Genomic DNA, 20,496 nt, shown 5'->3' on the forward strand with positions numbered 1-20,496 from the left:
AATAGTCCATATTATTTCATTTGGGACATAATCTAAATGCTTGATATTTTTAAGCAAAATCTGATAATAGTTATATGCCGGTAGTAGAAAGGCCATCTATGGTAGGTAGGATGGTCCTTCACAGATATACATGTCTTAACCCCAGAACCTGTACATATTATGTTTCATGGAAAAGGAGGATTAGGATTGCTAATCCATTGATTTTAAAATAGGAGATTATCCTGGATTCTGCAGGTGGGCCCAATGTAATTTCAAGGGTCCTAAAAAAGTAGAATGCCGAATATGGAAGTGTCTGCTACTTGACTCCCCTTTGTTAGTTTTGAAAAATGGAGGAAGGGAGCCAGTAAAAAGCTGCAAAGGTGAGCAAACAGAATTTTTTTCCCCTGGAGCCCCCAGAAGGAACACAGTCCTGCCTCTGCCTTGATTTTTATTATGTTGTTCTAAGTTTGAGGTAAAATTCTATGTTATTTCTATGGGAGCACAGAAAGCTAATGGATCATCCAAATGTAATTAGCTTACTCTGTAGAACAAAACACCTGAAAGGAGTTTAAAAGCCTTAAAGAAATATTGATAAATATCCCTTGTTTAATTCACACTAGTGAATTTCAATGATTACACTTTGCTTCAAGCAAATTCAAATCTTAAAAGTAATAACAAATTTGAATTGACCAAAAAGAAAATCAAATTATAACCATTCAATGTACTGTCACTCTTTTAATTTGTTTCAGAACAAAGAAAATGTCAGAATTATATGGAGCTTTATCTGGTACAGGGGCACAAGAAACAGTTAACAACAGAAAATACTTCTACATTCTCAAAATACATTACTTACAAATATTTGCAAAATTCATTCTTATGGTTTTATATTTGAAATGACAGTTTACAGAGATGGAAAATTAAAATAGAGCTTTATTTATTACAAAGATAATAGTACATAATTTAGCCCTTACTAAAAGTGTTTAGTAAGAAAGTGGAGATGCTTTTATTACTAGGTAACTGTTACATGCGGTCTCTTTATTCTCTCCCGACTTCTGCTTCTTTCTCTGTGGGTCCCTTTGGTGTGCTTATCTCCGGGATGCTCCCTGTGCATTCTTTCTCCTCTGTATACACTGGTGCCATGGCTCCTGCTGTCATTTCCTCTGCTGCGCTCTTCACTGGGACTCTGCTGTGGCTGCTTCCTTATCTCCCTTTGCTTATAACTACCAGGACTTCGGCTTCGGCTTCTCCTACTCCTCTCATCCCTGCTACAGCTTCTGCTGCTCCCCTCTTTTTTTTTCTGATCCTCTCTTCTCTGGGCTGTGGTGGTGGCTTTTGGACCTGTGGCTATCAGGATAGCTCTGTTTGCTATTCTCTCCGGAACTCTCTTTTTTTAAAGACCTAGACTTTTCCTTGACTTTTTCCTTGTTACTATGACTATTAGAAAGTTTTTCATGAAGTTTTCTCTTCTTAGACTTGTCTTCTTCAGAATCACTGTTATTTCCTGAACATTTGTGTTTCTTTCTTTTCTTCTTTTCTTTGTCACTCTCACTACTGCTTTCTGAAGCTGTACTGGAGGAAGAGGAGGAGCAGGAGGAAGAGGAAGAGGAGGAGGATTTGCTTTTATGTTTTTTGTGTTTACTTCTGTTCTTCTGTAACTTTTTCTTTTTTCTATCTTTTTTCTTTTTTTTTCTTTTCAAGTCTGTCCAATTTCCTGTAATTGGGGAAAAAATAGTAGCAAACTAAAAAGTAGCCATTTCACCAACTATAAAATTGTTAATGGATAATATGCTTTCTTAGAAGCTACTAAAAAATGGTATCCATATATAAACAACTTATTTTATTCAACGGCAAATCATTTTTTTTCTTTTAAATTGTTCAAGGCATGTTTACATTATATTTAAGTAAATAAATGTATTAAGTCAATTCTCTGATTGTACTTCATCAATGGAAATGACTATTAAATTCTTACTGGGTTAGAATTTGAAATTATTTAGTACTCTAAAGGTATAGTAATTCTGATCTAAAGAAAGCCTGTGAGGGATGGGACTGTGGCTCAGTGGCAAAGTGCTGGCCTCGCATGTATGAGGTACTGGGTTTGATCCTCAGCACCACATAAAAATAAATACATAAAAGTATTGTGTCTATCTACAATTAAAAAAAAAAGAGAGAAATATCTATATATATCTGAAAGCCTGTGAATGGTGTACACATTAGTTGAACCTGTTGAAACTTTCTGTGTATTAAAGTATGAAAATATTAATATTACATTATCAGTATTCAAGAATATTAATATTACATTATCAATATTCAAGAATATATTCTCCAAAAATTCCAAATAAAAATACACTTTAAAAATTGATACCCTTAGGGCTGGGGTTGTGGCTCAGTGGTAGAAAGCGTGCCTAGCATGTCTGAGGCACTGGGTTTTATTCTCAGCACCACATATAAATAAAATAACATAAAGGTCCATTGACAACTAAAAAAAAAAAATAAGATACCCTTAGCTGTGCAAGGTGGTGCATGCCTGTAATCTTAGCTACTTGGGAAGCTGAGGCAGGAGGATGGCAAGTTCAAGACCAGCCCTAGCAACTTAGTGAGGCTCAAAACCCTGTCTCCAAATAATAAACAAAAAGGACTGGGGATGTAATTCAGTGGTAAACCACTCCTGAGTTCCATCACCAGTACCACAAAAATAAATAAAAATTGATGACCTTTCTAGGTTTATGTAACAAAACAATCACATACTACTTTTCAACAACTGTTCAGTTTTATAAATAATTAGAGCAATTCCATCAGGGCATTGAGAATTTCTAAAGACGAATATGCAGTCTCAGAAGAGTAACTTCTTGTTTATATGGTATGTTTGAGTTTCTCTGAGGTAAGTGTCTTCACTGGCTTTTCTCAGCCATTCTTAAAACTCTACTTCCTGAGAACATCATGAGCTCCCTCTATTGGACTCAGCAGATATTTCTTAGATTTATTAATCCAAAGGTAGTCTAATATAAAGTTTACATGTACCTTAAACATTCTTTCAGCATTTCTCAAAAATTTACAAGATGTAGAAAGAAAACAAAGACACATGGGCAAAAACATTTTCTTTCTTCCTTTTTTTGGTACCCGGAATTGAACTCAGGGGCACTCAACCAGTCAGCCACACCCCCAGCCCTATTTTGTATTTTATTTAGTGACAGGGTCTTACTGGGTTGCTTAGCAAGCCTCCCTTTTGCTGAGGCTAGCTTTGAACTCGGGATCATCTTGCCTCAGTCTCCTGAGCTGCTGGGATTACAGGCGTGTGCCACCACTCCCAGCACCAAAAATAGTTTCTAAGAAAAACTGTGCAAAGATACACACAAATCTATTCTGAAAAGTAAAACCTACAAATAAGTCAATTTTCAAATTAAATATACTGAAAAGTGCAATAGTTTGTGGTATTATCCAAGTACACAATCTTATATTATTGAAAAAAAAAAGACAACAGAATTGTATTACTTTGGCTGAAGAATAAATCAACACGATGCATATTAAATAGCTTCAAGAGCTCTTAGTGTGGCTGGGGGTGTAGCTTAGTGGTAGCACACTTGCCTTGTAGTGCATGAGGCCCTGCTTCAGATCTCCAGCACCACAAACATGCACACATAAAATCTATTAAATATATACTTTTCCAATTACCTGAGAAGTTTTTCTTTTTGTTTGGTTGTGAGTGACTTTAAGAATTCCACTTCTGGATCCTCTTCACCCTCACTTGCAACATACTCCTGAGTCAACAAAGACATCAAATTGCTAAATTTTCAGACAAGTAGTTATCAGGAAAGAAAACATAAACAAGATTTTTTTTAATAGGGACATACTATAGATGAATATGGTATTTTGGACTAGGAACTGCAAATGGAATTTTTTCTTTTTCTTCTTTTTGGTACCAGGGATTGAACTTAGGGATGCTCAACCACTGAGCCACAACCCCAGCCCTATTTTTTGTATTTTATTTAGAAACAGGGTCTCACTGAGTTGTAAGTGCCTTGCCTTTGCTGAGGCTGGCTTTGAACTCGTGATCCTCCTGTCTCAGCCTTGTGAGCCGTTGAGATTACAGATATATCTTACTGTACCTGGCTGCAAATGGAATTTTAAAAATTTCTTTGTAGTCTACCTGTTACAGTGGATCATAAGATGTTAGTACAACTGCCTTGCTAACATTAGAAAACTTTATCAGGAAGAAAAGAAAAAATGAACACAGAAACAATCTTTAGATTTCTTGAATTTCAGCATTTTCCTATTTAAATATTTTATCTTTAAAATAATTTAATGAAATTTAAAAAACAAGAAGATCATGAGAGGCTGGGAGTGCAGCTCACTGGTAGGGCACTTGTTTAGCATGTAGCTAATTACCAACACTGTAAAAAAAAAAAAAAAGATCATGAATCTTATAGGAAGGTCAAAATATCCACAGATATCCATAATTTTAGCCTTTATAATATTAGTTGTATGTTATCGAATACATACTAATACAACCCTTCAAACTCAACTATTTTCTAACTTTAATAAATTAAAAAAGTTTAAAATATTTTCTGTAATTTTTAGGAGTTTGCCTATATATTTCTTACCATTAGTTCAATTTAATGTCATGTCAGGGGTGAGTTGGCAGGAAGGGAAAAACAATCTTAACACTCATTCGGTTATTTTATCCATATAAACACAGAGGAGCCGTTTCATTTATTAAAATATATGTTTATAAACAATTTCTCATTTAGGTTAAAATAATAAAGAGGCAAAATCAAAATACATTTTAGGAATTTTCTTTGCTCTATGTGACTTTCCTATGGATATATGCACATTGGAAACATTAAGTAGCAATTCACAAGCAATCACATTTAGATTTATAGACATTTTCAGCTTACTGATAAAAAGATCATTACCTGTGATGGATCATTTGCGGTCAAGTTTCTCCCCAGTACATTTCGTTTCAGTGCAAACCCACTGTTTCTCATCTCCGCTATTAGCTCCGAGGGGTGCATCGATGGCCCTGTTCACAAAAATCACAGTTTGAATGTATCATTTATATCTCTCTACCTTTTTCGGACTCCACAGTAGGAATGCAGTTGAAGCTTTGTTAAGTAAAATCACAGCTAAATCAACTCAATAATCTTCTGCTGAGCAAATAATCAGATATGATTTTCTAAAACAGCAGTCTGGAGATTCAGAATAGAAAATAATTGCATTTTTCTTTACGTGCAAGGGGATTCTCTTATGCAACTTTGTCATATTGAAAAAGATATATTTACATATTGTTTGGTTGGAAGTTTTTAGTATAAGATCAAAACAAAATGACAAACTACAATTAAACTTTTAATAGTTACTCTCTCAGTAAGAATTCACTTAAAAGAGATATTTTTACAGGTACATACACAATTTATTATCCTACTTTCCAAAAGAAAATTCCTTACCCCTGCTTATCAAACACCAATATTGAATACAATGCTGTGGGGTTGATATTATCAACAGTCTTGCCTCCATGTCTACTGAGTAACGACTAGGCTCTTTAATCTCGCTTATAAAATATGCCCAGATTTTGAAATTTCTAGTTATTAGATTTGGGTTGATAAAAGCAATTTTAGGATAGGTATAGGTGTGCATATTTTATATTTTTCATAAGCTACTGTTTGCAAAATCCCAAACTGAAAAGTGAGTTTCTTTTTGGTCCTGTGATACGGACTAACAGAATATACATTATAAAAAAAAGTTGAAAGGTCTGTCCTATTCCCTTAAAATAAGGCTATGTAAAGCAGAAGAGATTCTTCACTCTTAATTTTCTTTTTCTTTTAAATATTTTTAGTTGTAGATGGATACAATGCCTTTATTTTACTCATTTATTTTTATGTGGTGCTGAGGATCGAACCCAGTGCCTCACACGTGCTAGGCAAGCCCTCTACCACTGAGCCACAACCCCAGCTCCTTCTTTTCTATATTCCTGTTCCATTTTATTTTCCCTGTAGCTAAGAAACTGACAACATTTCATGGTAACTACACCCAAATTTCTGTACATTAGCTTAAATGAACTACCCTGGGCCACATGTCTGTAATACAAGGAAGACTGAGACAGTTACTGAAGACAAGGACTTCATAACAAATGGTAGGAGACAGAGAAACATTCAGAAACAGATTCTCTAGTTTGTTGATTAAAAATTTTGTCTATTTTTTTCCCTTTTCTCTTCTTTATTGGTCTTTTACCACTTATTTATCATTAATATGGTAACTATCTGTTACCATGGAAAACAAAAGGCAATCAAGGGGCTGGGGATGTGGCTCAAGCGCTCGCCTGGCATGCATGAGGCCCGCGTTGATCCTCAACACCACATACAAAGATGTTGTGTCCGCCGAAAACTAAAAAATAAATATTAAAAAATCCTCTCTTTCTCTCTCTCTTTAAAAAGAAGAAAAAAAGAACTTAAAACAAACAAACAAAAAAAACAAAAGGCAATCAATCCAAATCTGTTCATTTGTCAATAGCAGCTTTGGTAAAACTGGGTGGAAAAGGGTACTGCTCTCTAGGCTTTACCATTCTAGTCATGTTATCAAGAAAAACTGAATGGCTACTCTAGCTGTGAAGGAGAGAATAGGGAGGAAACTGCCTATCATTGACATATGGGGAGAGTTCATATTTAATTCCTATGGATTACTTTAATGACCCTTTAAAATTACAAAATGGTTGCATATATTGACAATAAAATTTTAAATAAAAATCAAATTTCAGGGGCTGGGGTTTTAGCTCAGTGGTAGAGTGCTTACCTACTACATGTGAGACACTGGGTTTGATCCTCAGTACCACATAAAAATAAGTAAATACGCTGGGGCATGTAATCCCAGTGGCTCAGGAGGCTGAGACAGGAGGACCACAAGTACAAAGCCAGCCTCAGCCAGTGGTTAAGTGCCCCTGGGTTCAATTCCTGGTACCTCCCTCCCCCCACCAAAAAAAGTAAATAAAATAAGGGTATTGTGTCCATCTACAACTAAAAATTTAAAAAATTCAAAATTTAAGTATTAGTTACTAGTTGTCTGTAAATGGCATAAAAGTGCTCATACAATTAATGGCTTCACATGAATGAATAACAGCTCCATGTACTTCAGTGGTAGATGCTTACCTAGTGTATCTGCAAAGACGGGGGTTTGAGCCACAGCACAGCAAAAACCAAAAACCCCAAACCCCGAACCCAAAACAATTGAATTGGTGGGATTCTCAAATTTCACATGTAGGAACATACTTTTAGAAAGTAGAAAATGTGTCCTCTGAACTGTCAAAAATACAATTCCCTGTTAACTTTATTATATGTCATATAAATTCAGAAAGCAAATATGCTAAGAATTAAGATAAAAACCACTCTAGTAAAGGGCCAAAGAGCTTGGCCATTAGGATGAGAGGTTACCACTAATTTCATTAGTTTTCATCACAAGATGGATAATTTTAATGTTTTAGAAAGCATGCATTTTTTACAGTACTTCCAACTACTTCAAGAAAATGTTCTCTTTTATCAATGCGACAGATTATACAGATTACACAACTATTACTCTTATGGCATTTATATTTCTTAAAACCCCAACCGAACTTTGTGCAGTACAAAAACAGCATACATTACTACTTTGTAAATAGTGTTTAGTGAAGTGCCTGACAAACAGTACTCAATTAATAGTAACAATTCATTTTTACCAGTAGCTATATAATCTTTATGATTATTTTATAACAGTCTATAATTCTTAAAAATTGTTCTTAGTAGTAACATTTTTCAAATCTAGTCTTATTCACCTTTATTTTTTGGGTACTGGGGATTTATTTAGTTGGTTTTGTGTGTGTGTGTGTGTGTGTGTGTATGTGTAGTGCTGGGGATCAAACCCAGTACCTCATGTGTGCTAGGCAAGCACTCTTCCACTGAGCCACAACCCCAGCCCAGTATTGGGGATTGAACCCAGTGGTTATTAACCACTGAGACACATTCCTAGCACATTTTACTTTTTATTTTGAGGCAAGATCTTGCTGAGTTGCTTAGGGGTCTCATTAGGTTGCTGAGGCTGTTCTCAACCTTGTGATCTACCTGCTTCAGCCTCCGGAGTCACTGGAACTACAGGAGTGCGCCACCATGCCTGGCTTATTTTTGTACTTAAATCTCCTAGCATCAAAAGTTCTAGGTTTAAGTCTCTGTGTTTAGAAGATGTGACAAGTCAAGTTTAATTAAGATATATTTAGCAAGACATCTTTATACTTTCATGTCACTATGGCAGTGGCTATGTAGAGTTATATTGACAGAAATGACACTAGGCTGAGAACTCAAAATTCATTGATAATACAGATATGCTAATAAAATAGATTATGCAAATGTTCAAATACAAAAAATAACTACATTTTTAATGTATGATATCTTAATTTAAATTACAAATGGAGTTGGGTCTCAGGAATATTTAGTTAACTCTTAAATTTACTATGGCAGAATAATTCTAGAGATTTCAATAAAACGTAGACTTGCAAGGGCTTTCTACATCATTCAGCCACACTGGGTTAGGCCTCTATAGCATAAAAAACAATTTCTGATTTAGGAAGCAAGTCCATTGAAGGAATTAATCTCAATATTAATTTATTCTGCAAACTTTTCTTATTGTAATATGGCAATACTGTAAAGTGTCAAAGTACCAGTGCTATGGTGTTCAGTTCTATATACTAATTAGACGTGGACTATGTTCTCCCAGGAAAAATACCATGCAATCAGTAACTCAGGAAAGAAAAAATTCTCAGAAGGTAAATTAAGCTGCACAAAGTATGTTTGTAAGAGGCTGAATCTACTCATTAAGGACATTTATTTTAGCCAGGCTCACTAGTACATACCAGTAATCCCAGCTATTTGAGAGGTCAAGGCAAGAAGATCACAAGTTTGAGAGCTGTGTGGGCAATTTAGCGAGACCTTGTCTGAGGAGGTGGGGTGTATATGGGGATGTAGCTCAGTGTTAGAGTATGTTTGAGGCCCTTGGCTCAATTCCCCGGGTTCGATCCTAAGCACCACATAAAAATAAAATAAAGATATTGTGTCCACCTAAAGCTAAAAAATAAATATTTTAAAAAATATATAAAACTGAACAAAAGCAATGAGCAATAGAAGGTCAAAAATGTTCTGTAGTAAAATAGGTATTTTATCCCAGATAAATATACAAAGCCAAAGGTCTGGCTATGAGGAAAGGCCACAAATCTGACTCCTCCACAATTAGAAGACAGCAGTCCCAGGTGAATGCCACAAATGGTACAAGGTGGAGACTAAGGTGGAAGACAAGACAGACCCTTGTTGTGTTCCGCTGCCAGAGTTAGGTCCATCTACTATTCCCACTGTCAGATGTATCTTCCATTCTGAGTTCATTATTCTTTTTAAATGAAGTATTGTCTAAAAATTTAATGGTATAAGAGAAAATAGGACGAATTGTAGGTTGAGTAAGGCTTCATTATAAATGCCTTTTTATCCTTCCCCCAAATTTTACATGTTAATTTATAGGGATGTTGTTTGCTAAACTAAACTGCTATTCTGAAAGTGAATACAGTTTTGCTCACTTTTACTGTGGTGATCTATATTTTTCCCTTTCCAATATATGTGTGTGTTCAGTGGTGTTGGGGATTGATCCCAGGGATTTTGTGTGCTAGGCAAGCAATCTTTTTCTAAACTATATCCCTAGCCCAACTATGTCTTTTAAATTTAATTTTATGGTACAGAATGTTTCAAACCTATGTAACATAGCTTCAAGCATTTACTATTTTACCATTCTTGTTTCATCTATTACATCCAAATTTCTTTTCTGGAAAAGTATTTTAAGCAAAATCTCAGATATCACTTTGGTATGAATCAGTAAGGACAATTTCTTAACATTGCATTATTTTTATTATACCTATCAATATTGATAATTTAAAAAACCATCTAATATCCAGTTTATATTTAAATTTCTCCAATTGTATCTAGTTTTCTAATCTTAAAAAATTTACCCGCTCCTTCCCTTCACCCTGCTATTCATTTGTTGAAGAAACCAGGTAATCTGTCCTGTTAAATATCCCACATTATGGAGGGTGATACTGTTGAACATGTTCTTCTAGCTCCTTAATTTTCTGTAAATTGGTAGTTGGATCTACAGGTTTATTATTACATTATTACCTTTGGAATAATATATAGAAAATTTTCCAAAAAGTTTGTATTCCAGAAAATGATAGCCCCAAAATATATCTCCAATTAAGCAAATCAGGCTAGTAAGACTTCTACTTAGTATGTTCTGTAACCCCTTTTACCATGTATTTACTGCGGCCTTAGTTGAACAGCAGCATAAACTTGAAAATGTGTATTTTAAAATAACACTCCTTGGCTGGTGGTGCTGCATGCCCCATAACTTTAGCTACTCAGGAGGCCCAGGTAGGAAGATCACAAGTTCAAGGCCATCCTGAGCAACCTGGAGACACTGCTGGAGAGACACTGCCTCAAAATAAAAAAAATAAAGAGAGCTGAGGATAAAGTTGGGTGGTAGAGTAACCTAGGATTTAATCTCCAAGAATGTATAAGTAAATAAATAAATAAGATCAATAACCCCCCTGCACTGGGGATGCAGCTTAGTGGTAGAGCTTTTGACTGACAATTCTGAAGCCTTGTGTTCGACCCCTAGTAACACTAGAAACAAACAAGCAAGCCAAACCACCACTACCAACAAAACCCCCCAAACACCCAGTGGTTGGTTGGGAGTATACAGCTCAGTGGCAGAGCATCTGCTTAGCATGCACGAGACTGTGGGTTCAATCCCCAGAATGAATACAAATAAGTAAATCATCATATATTATCACAAATAAAAGAAAACATGACTATCATTTCCATGAAAGCATAATCTTCTGTCCTTTTTTCTTTCCTAAGGTTAAACTGACTATGACACTTAGAAACACTATTTATAGTACATTATTAAGAGGGAGATCTAGGTCTTGTGGGAATTATTGAGAATTACCTCACACTTATATTACTGTAACCATTTTGCTTTTAAGAAAGCTTATAGAAAGTTGTCTTTTAAAAAAGACTAAAAAAGGGGCACAGTAGGAACATGCAGCATAATTCCCAGGGAAAAAAGTGAACAAAGCTATTAATAAAGTGTGTGGGTGATTTTTATTTATATAGATGAGAATGTTTTATGTATGATTTTCTAAAGGTTATGCAAGAACCAATTGTACTGAATTGTAATAAAACTGCTCCATACTGGGAATTTTCCTGACACACTGCCAGTTCATCTTTGAGGAGGCTGGAAACAATAGGATTTCTTATTGCCCTCATCCCAAGTTCATACTGAAGACAACTAACTGATCTCTATTAAAACACACAATATAAAGGAAAATCAAACATTTCATTTTAGTCCATGTGTCTAAAAAATACACAAAGGCAAAAAAATATCAAACTGTCCTTATTATATGCTAGTAAAAATTACTATTTATTAAAATCAACCTTGATTTACAGAATCAGTATGAAGATATTTGACACATATTTCATTATATCTTTATAACTTGTTTTCAACTTAATTTATATGCAAATATTACAGTGGTGATACAACCAGCAATAATAAAGTTAATCATGGTGGCGCAGGCCTGTAATCCCAATGAGTCAGGAAGTTGAGGCAGGAAGATCACAAATTCCAGGCAAGCATCAGCAACTTAGTTAGCAAGGCCCTAAGCAACACAGTGAAACCCTGTCTCAAAATAAAAAGGGCTGGGTATGTAGCTCAGTGGTAAAGTGCCCCTGGGTTAAATCCCTAGTGCCAAAACAAAAAACCAAAAACTAAACCAAATAAAAAACCAGGTATGACTAATAGATGGGATTAGAAATTCATGATTAGAGGAGGCAGACCAGAAAGGGACAGATAGGAATTTTCTAGGGTGATGGTAATGCTCCTTATCTTGTCAGGTATGTTTGTTACCAGGTGTGTACATTTGCCAAACTTAAACCCTATACTTAAGACTAGTGTATTTTATTAAAAAAAAAAAAAGTTACACATGATCTTTTCAGTCACTAGTAATTACTGAGTGACCATGATACTATAGACTCTGGCTATACCCATATATATTTTGTATGTATATAACTGAGGAGAGCCCTGTATAGGGAATTTGAACTTATGTATCCCTAGTATATAACACAGAAAATTCTTTTTTTTAAATTTGTGTGTTAGTGAGGGCTTGTTATTTCATCTTACTAGAACTTCTCAAGAACTTGGATTTTACCTTTAAACTTATAATATTTTGGGGAAAATTAGTTCATAAGTAAAACAAATTATAATTTCTATTATAAAATATAATCAGAGGAAGCCGGCACATGCCTATAATCCCAGTGGCTAGGGAGGCTGAGACAGGAGGATTGAGAGTTCAAAGCCAGCCTCAGCAAAAGGGAGGTGCTAAGCAACTCAGTGTGACTTTGTCTCTAAATAAAATACAAAAATGGGCTGTGGATTTGGCTCAGTGGTCGAGTATCCCTGAGTTCAATCCCTGGTACCCCTAATATATACTCATATATGCATATATATATATATATTAAGAGGAGATGATCAACAATGATGTTTATTAGCAAAGCCTTTCTATTCACCAACTATACTATTATTTACTAAGTATGTACATTGTTTAAGGCAATGGGGATACAAAAATAAATAAGACACAGGCCCTATCTCAGAAAAACTTAAGATTTTTCAGGAATAAAATAGAATTTGAGTTAGATTTTCAAATTCTCATAGAATTTAGAAAAGGTAAAAAGCAAAGCATTTGGAACATGATGAAGGTTAATATTAAGTTTATTATGTTTGATTTGGGTAGAAGAATTAGTTTTACTAGGTGTACTGAATTCCATTCATTCTCCTTTTCCTTCCTGGGTAATCTCAAACTAATTTCTATTACTTGAGGCTGGAAGACCTTGAAAGGATGCAATGATGTTAATAGGAAGAAATATGTAAGAGAGAATTATGATTGTTATCTGAGAATCATAATACCCCTTTGAGAATGTGGGAGTTGTAGCCTCCTCTAATCCCACACACACCTTTAACACAGAACAGAGTCATTTAGAACAGGACTGTAATTAATTTGTTCACATCAATAGAATTTCAAGGAACAGACACTTTAACAAATTTAATCACTAACTTATAATAATATATACAAATAGTCTGAAATAACTTAACCACTGGTGTCACTTAAAATTTAAAGTACTAGTAAAGAGTATCATTTTGACTTCTGCCACAATATGACTTGACAAGTTTTACTAGATAAACTTCTCTTTTTATTTGGTACCAGGGATTGAACCCAGGGGCAATTAACCACTGAGCCACACCCCAGACTTTTTTAATATTTTGAGACAGGGTTTTGCTAAGTTGCTGAGGGCCTTGCCAAGTTGCTGAGGCTGGCTTTGAATTTACAATCCTCCTTCTTCAGCCTCCTGAGCCACTGGGATTATAGGTGTGCACCATTGTACCCAGCCTAGATAATCTCTTTAATAGGTCCACATTTTTTTTTCAACGACTACCTAGCTTCTTCTTGCATAAAATATTTAACAACATAAAATCATCTACATATAAAGGAAAAAATTAAATCAACCACAATCAAGTATAAGCACTTGTGATCAACTTTATAAAGGAGAGAATTGGTGCTTAACTTCTTTATTTTTAAGTCAATTTTTTGGTAGTTGTAATATCTGTCTGTTATGGTCTGAATATAGTTTGACCCCACCAATACACATGTTGAGCCTTGGTTCCCAGTGTTATGGTGTTGAGAGGTAGTGGGACCTTTAAGAAGTGTTTAGTCTCTGAGGGATCAACGCTCATAAAGGGATTAATGCTATCTAGTGTGAGGAAGGAAGGGAAGGAAGGAGGGACAGAATCGAGGTTGCTTCCACAGTTTAGCAATTGTGAATAGTTGTTAAACTATGGAAGCAACCTCGATGCCCTTCAACAGATGAATAGATAAAGAAGGTATCTATTTTTCAAATGGAATGATGGTACATATACACAACACACTGAAGTGGTTGCGTCACTTTTTAAATCTTTAGGGTATAGGTTGAGTTCATGCACAACCAGAAAAGTGAAAATTTCTGCTCCATTTGTGTACAATGAATTGAAGAACTTTCTACTGTCAGGTATAACTGATTAGAACTAATAAATGAATAAAAAGAAAGAAAAAACCCCACCAATGTAGAATTCAGTATCACTGAAATTATTGTTCAAAAGTATAAAAACAAAGACCTTCTTTAAAATATAAAATAAACAGACAAACAAGGAATTTGCTGTCAGTACACCTGTCTTTAAGTTTTTCAGAGAGAAACAAAATAACCTAGGTCAGAAACTCAGGTCTACATAAGGAAGAGTGTTCAAGAAAGAATAAATGAAGGTCAAATAAAATCAATCAGATCTTTTATTTTTCAATTTTTTTCTTTATTTGCAGTGCTGGGAATCAATTCATGGCCTTGTGCATACTAGGTAAGTGTTCTACCATTGAGGTATATTCCCAACCCATTTTTCATATTCTTAACTGATCCAAAGGATAACTGCTGATTCAAAATAAAGATAGCAAAAATAAATAATTATAGCTTATGAGTAAATGAAATTATAACAGCAATGTTTAAGGGATAGGAAGGAAGAACTCTATTATATAACAGGAACTAGGTACTTTGTTAAAAGGCACCTGCACTATTCAGGAAGTTGTAGAGTGTTCTTTGAAAGTAGACTTAGTTATACGTGTATATTGCAAAGTCTGAGATGACCAATTTAAAAAAAATATCAAGAAATAGTATAATTGAAATGTTGAGAAAACGTGAAATCATATAAAATACTCATTTAAAACCAGATGAAGCAGAAAAAGAACAAAAATGAAACGATGAATGAGGGCAATGAATAGAAAACAATTACAAAAAACAAAAGCTAGGGGCTGGGGTTGTGGCTCAGAGGTAGAGTGCTCACCTAGCATGTGTGAGGCACTAGGTTCAATCCTCAGCACCACATAAAGTAAAATAAAGATACTGTGTCCACCTATAACTAAAAAATAAATGTTAAAAAAATGAAAGCTATTAAGTATACCAATCATCACTTTTATATAAAGAATCTTAACATACCAACTAAGAGACTATAAGAAAAAAAAAAAAGACCCAACTGTATGATATTCAAAAGAAATCTACTTTAAACATAAAGGCACAGGAGCTGGGGGATGCACACTTATAATCCCAGCAACTCGGGAGGCAAAGGCAGAAAGATCTTAAGGACAAGGCCAGCTTAGTGAGACCCTATCTCAAAAAAGAACTGGGGATGTAGTTCAGTGGTTAAGTACCCGTGGGCCCAACCCCCAGTACTGAAAAAAAAAAAAAGACACAAATTAAAAGTAAAAGAATGGGGGATGGGGTTAGTTCAGTAATAGTGCTTGCCTAGCATGTGGTAGCCTCTGAGTTCGATCCTTAGCACCACAAAAAACAAAAATAAAAACAAAGCAAAAGAGTGCATGAATGGAGAAAGATATACCCCAGGCTAACAATAACCAAATAAAGATGGAGCATATATATTAATTTTATTGAATCCAGGAGAACTCTACCACTGCGTTAAAACCACTGAGCCACCCTTTTTATTCTTTAAATCTGTGACTGGGGGTTGCTAAGTTGCTCTGGTTGTTAAGTATGATTGCCTCATATTTGTAATCCTCCTGTCTCAGCTTTTTGAGTAGCTGGGATTACAAGCATGCACCACTGTACCTGGCGCCATATTAATTTTAGACAAACAGATTTCAGAGCAAGGACAAATACCAAGGCTAAATAGAGTATTACATAACGGTCAAAGGGTCAATTTTCCAAAAAGACCCAAATATGTGTATGTGCCTAACAGAGCATCAAAATGTGTAAAGCAAAAACTGATGAGTATCTTTAGAAACAGGCAACTCCACTATTATAGCTGGAGACTTCCCATCCCTCTATCAATAACTGACAGATACAACAGGTGAAAAATCAGAATATATTGAACTGATCCATCAACTGGATCTAGTTGACATTTTTTTCCTAATTGACATTTATAGAATACTTCATTCACCTAGCAACAGCAGAAAAATATATATTTTCTCACATTCATATAGAACATTTACCAAATAGACCACATCTGGGCCATATAACACAACTTAATAAAAGTAAAAGAAAAACCTAAAATATTTTGAGATTAAATAACAGAGCTCTAAACACATATATCAAAGAAGTCTCAGGAAAAAGTAAAAAATATTTTCAACTAAGAATAGACAATACAACTGCTGTATAACAATTTTGGGCTGGTCTTTGTCCCCAGTTCTTTTTTTTAAAGTAGTAGGGATTGAACATAGGGGTGCTTAACCACTGAGCCACATCCCCAACACATTTTATTTTTTGAGACAGGGCTTTAATAAATTGCTGAGGCTGGCTTTGAACTTGTGATCCTCATGCCGCAGCTTCCTGAATGGCTGGGCTGGTCCCCATGCCTAGCCTTTGTCCCCAGTTCTGAGGGAACCTCAACTCTTGACATTTCCTGAGTAATAAGAGTATCTTTGGTGGGTCCTGATAGTTTATGTTATTGATGTGCCTCATGATGGTGACTCATGATTGAAATATTCCACTGTGGTTTAAGAAAAAAGAAAAAGATTTTTAATTTCAATATACATGATCAGATCATGCTCAAGGGCTAGGGTTGTGACTCAGTGGTAGAGTACTCACCTAGTAGGTGAGAGGCCCTGGGTTCGGTCCTCAGCACCACATATAAATAAATGAAATAAAGGTATTGTGTCTACCTACAACTAAAAAAATACTAAACAAAACAACAAAAAAAGAGCTGACTCAAGATAGTGGCTGACCATACCAGAAAAATAAATCATGTGATTAGAGGGCTAGACTTTGAGCTAGGTGAGAGAAGCCCTTTGAGGAAGAAAGAAGAGCTGGAGATAGAAGAGTTAAATCTCATGGCTAATGATTTTGATCATTCACAACTATGTAATAAAGACCAATAAAAACTAGACAGCTTGGATAAGCTTCCCTGGTTAATAAAAGTTGTTATATATTAATGTACAAGAAGATTGACAGGTACTGACTCTACAGGGAGACTTTGGAAGACTGTGTCTGGGACCTTCCCAGACCTTGTTCTATGTACCTCTTCTTTTGGCTTACCCTGATTTTTATCCTTTTACTATAGTAAAATTGTAATCACAAGTATAGTGTTAGTTTCTGAGTTCTGTAAGTCAGTCTAGTGAATTATCAAACCTTAGGCAGGTAGAAGGAAGCGTGGATTTGTAGCAGGTTTGGTGGGTGGTCTAGGAACTCCCAAATTTGTAGCTGGTGTCTTAATTGAGAATAGTCTTTGGAGAACTGTTAACCTATGAAGTCTGGCCTATTTCTGGGTAGTTAATGTCAGAAATCATTGTAATAAAACCTATTAAATTTTGTAGGACACAGCAAAAACCAACTCAGAAAGAAATTTATAGTACTAAATACATGTATTAGAAGAAAGATTTAAAATCAATATGTAGAGCTGGAGTGTAGCTCCGTGGAACAGAACTTGACTAGCATGGGTGAGGCCTTGGGTTCAAACTTCATCACCTCTCCCAAATCAATTACATAATCTTCTGTCTTATAAAACTAGAAAAGGAAGAGCAAATTAAATTCAAAATAAGAAGAGAAGAAATAAAAAGAGGAAAACAAGGGAGAAAAATCAATCACAACAAAAGCTGGTTCTTTGAAAAGATCAGTAAATTGATAAAGCTCTAGCTAACCAAGGAAAGAGAAATGAAATGAGGGTCAACACTACAGATCCATGGACATTAGAGGGGTAATAATGGAATACAACAAATGATTCTATACCATTAAATCTGATTTACATGAAATGGACCAATTCTTTGAAAGACACAATCTACCAAAGCTGACAAAAGGAGAAAAAGGTCATTTGATAGGCATCTATCTAGTAAAGAAATTTAGCCAACAATCAATCAATAACCTTCTAAAACAAAAAGTGACAGGCCCAGATGGATTCACTAGTTAATTTTATCAAATATTTAAAGAAGAAATTATATATATATATATATATATATATATATATTTTTTTTTAAAGAGAGTGAGACAGGGAGAGAGAGGGAGAGAGAAGGAGGGAGGGAGGGAGGGAGAGAGAGAGAAAGAGAGAGAGAATTTTTTAAATATTTATTTATTTATAGTTATCGGCGGACACAACATCTTTGTTTGTATGTGGTGCTGAGGATCGAACCCGGGCTGCACGCATGCCAGGCGAGTGCGCTACCACTTGAGCCACATCCCCAGCCCTAAGAAGAAATTATATTAATAATCTCTTCTAGATAACAGAAACAGAAGGAACATTACCTAACTTATTCTATAAGACTAACATCATCCTGATACCAAAACCAAATACAAACAAGAAAGAAAAATTACATGCCAGTACCTCTCATGAGGTATAAAAATATAGGTGTAATAATCTTTAATAAAATATTAGCAATGGAAGTGCTTCAGCATGTCTAGCTCTCCTATAGAGTAACTATTTAGAGCTAACTATTTGCTTCCTGAAGAAAAAGATCTGAAAGTCAAACATGGAGAGAGATACAAAATCCATGTTTAGGGAATAAAGGAGTTTAAAAATAGAATTTTGCTTTATGTTCTTTGAAGAAAATCTTACACATTTACCTGTTTTATAGGTGCCTACATATAAACTTGTATCCTGGTGGGCTATTATAAGACTGGTGTATGTGTGTGTGAATATCTGGGCATTTAAGCATAATGGGAAAACACATTCCATGGAAGAATGGAATGTCCAGAAGAGGCAAAGATATAGGGACAGAAAGTAGTTTAGTGGTTGCCTACAGCTGGGGACTGGAGGGTGAGGGTCAAGGGATTTTCTTTCTTTCTTTTTTAGAAAAATTAAAATGTTCTAAAATTGACTATAGTGATGGATGTACAACTCTGTAAATACACTAAAAGCCATTGCATTGATGGCATGTAAATTATAGCTCAATAAAGCTGTTTAAAAAATACTTGCTCAGTTTGAGGTCAGCCTCAGTTTGAGGGCAACTTAGTGAGACCCTGTCTCAAGATACAATAAAAAGGCTGGGGATGCAGCTCAGTGGTAGAGCACTTGCCTAGCATGCATGAGGCCCTGGCTGGGTTCAATCCCTAGTACCAGAAAAAACAAACAAATCACTTGCTCTGTTGAAATACTCCACTGTGGTTTAAGAAAAAAGAAAAAGATTTTTAATTTCAATATACATTAAAAACACAAATAACTGACAGATGTTAAGAGTCAGTGATAAAAAATAAGTTCTACAGAGTATAGATAAAAGATATGAATTAGTCATTTAATTATGTTATAGAATATTTTATAAAAATTCAGTTACCACTGAAGCTTACAAGTTTTAAGGATAATTTTGATGTATCTGGAGTGGATGAAAAAGGTAAGATGATCTTTTCAGTAGAAAAGATATTCTAAACCAGCTTAGCCCAAAGAAGCATTTTGATTGCCTAATTTAACTTTGTAAAGGAGAAGTAAATCTTATAGCTGGTCTCTGTAAACCTCACAGCTGGAGCATTCTAACAGCACCTTGCAGTTTCCAGTGATCAAAGTAAGTTATTTTATATACTAAACTAAGAATTTCATAATAGAAATAATGTAACACCAGGGGGTGCAGTTATCATGAAATAATTACACTCCTGGGAGATTACAGGCACAAGGCTGTACCCCAGGGGTGTGATTATCCCATGATAACCACATCTACTGAAATTGCCTTATTGCAAAAATAATCTCTATTCACTGGTGAGACATTATTCAATAGGTGATTTTTTTAAATGAAAAGATTTTTTTTTTTAGTTTGAATCACCAAGTGGATTAGGAAATTGGTCAGTTTATTTTTCATTGCATTCAAGTTCAGAATATTACATCATTATTACTCACTTTTCTATTTAAGATAGTAGAGTTTTGATTTTGTTTTTGAGAAAACTTTAAGAGTTTCTATTAGCTTTAGTTAAGTACTACTGCTAAATTCAGGTCAAACTTTAGAGGCATTAATGGAGCAATACAATTTAAAATAATTTATTTCTATGTATAATTTTTAATTCTTTTAAAGAAATGCTCACTTAAAAATTTATAAATGTAATTTATCTTCACTGTTGGAAATATGGATAAGCAAAAAGATAAAACTAAAAATCTTAGTAATCCTACTACCCAAACACAACCACTATTAATTTGGTCTATCTCCTTCCAATCCTTTTCTTTAAAATATCTGTTTCTGTGTCTACCTATACACATAAACAGATATACAACTGTAACTTCTCTGTCTTATAACCTATTTTTAAAAAATTCACTAAATGTTTTAAAAAATATCCCCATCATTAAGAAATCTTATCATTTTAAATGCTGCATTGTACAGAATTCCATTATAACAATGTTCCATAATTCACTTAATTTCCTTTCAACAGTCCAGGTTCATGTTCATAATCCCAGATTGGTAAGCTGAGGCAGAAC

At 34.8% G+C, this 20,496-nt stretch overlaps 1 pseudogene; it reads right to left on the reverse strand.

The window, feature by feature from the left end:
- Window positions 1-767: 767 nt before the first annotated feature.
- Window positions 768-20,496, reverse strand: part of LOC144251565 (corepressor interacting with RBPJ 1-like) — a 36,065-nt pseudogene continuing 16,336 nt past the window's right edge.

The sequence above is a fragment of the Urocitellus parryii genome, unplaced genomic scaffold (assembly GCF_045843805.1).
Source record: "Urocitellus parryii isolate mUroPar1 unplaced genomic scaffold, mUroPar1.hap1 Scaffold_1072, whole genome shotgun sequence".
Lineage (NCBI taxonomy): Eukaryota > Metazoa > Chordata > Mammalia > Rodentia > Sciuridae > Urocitellus > Urocitellus parryii.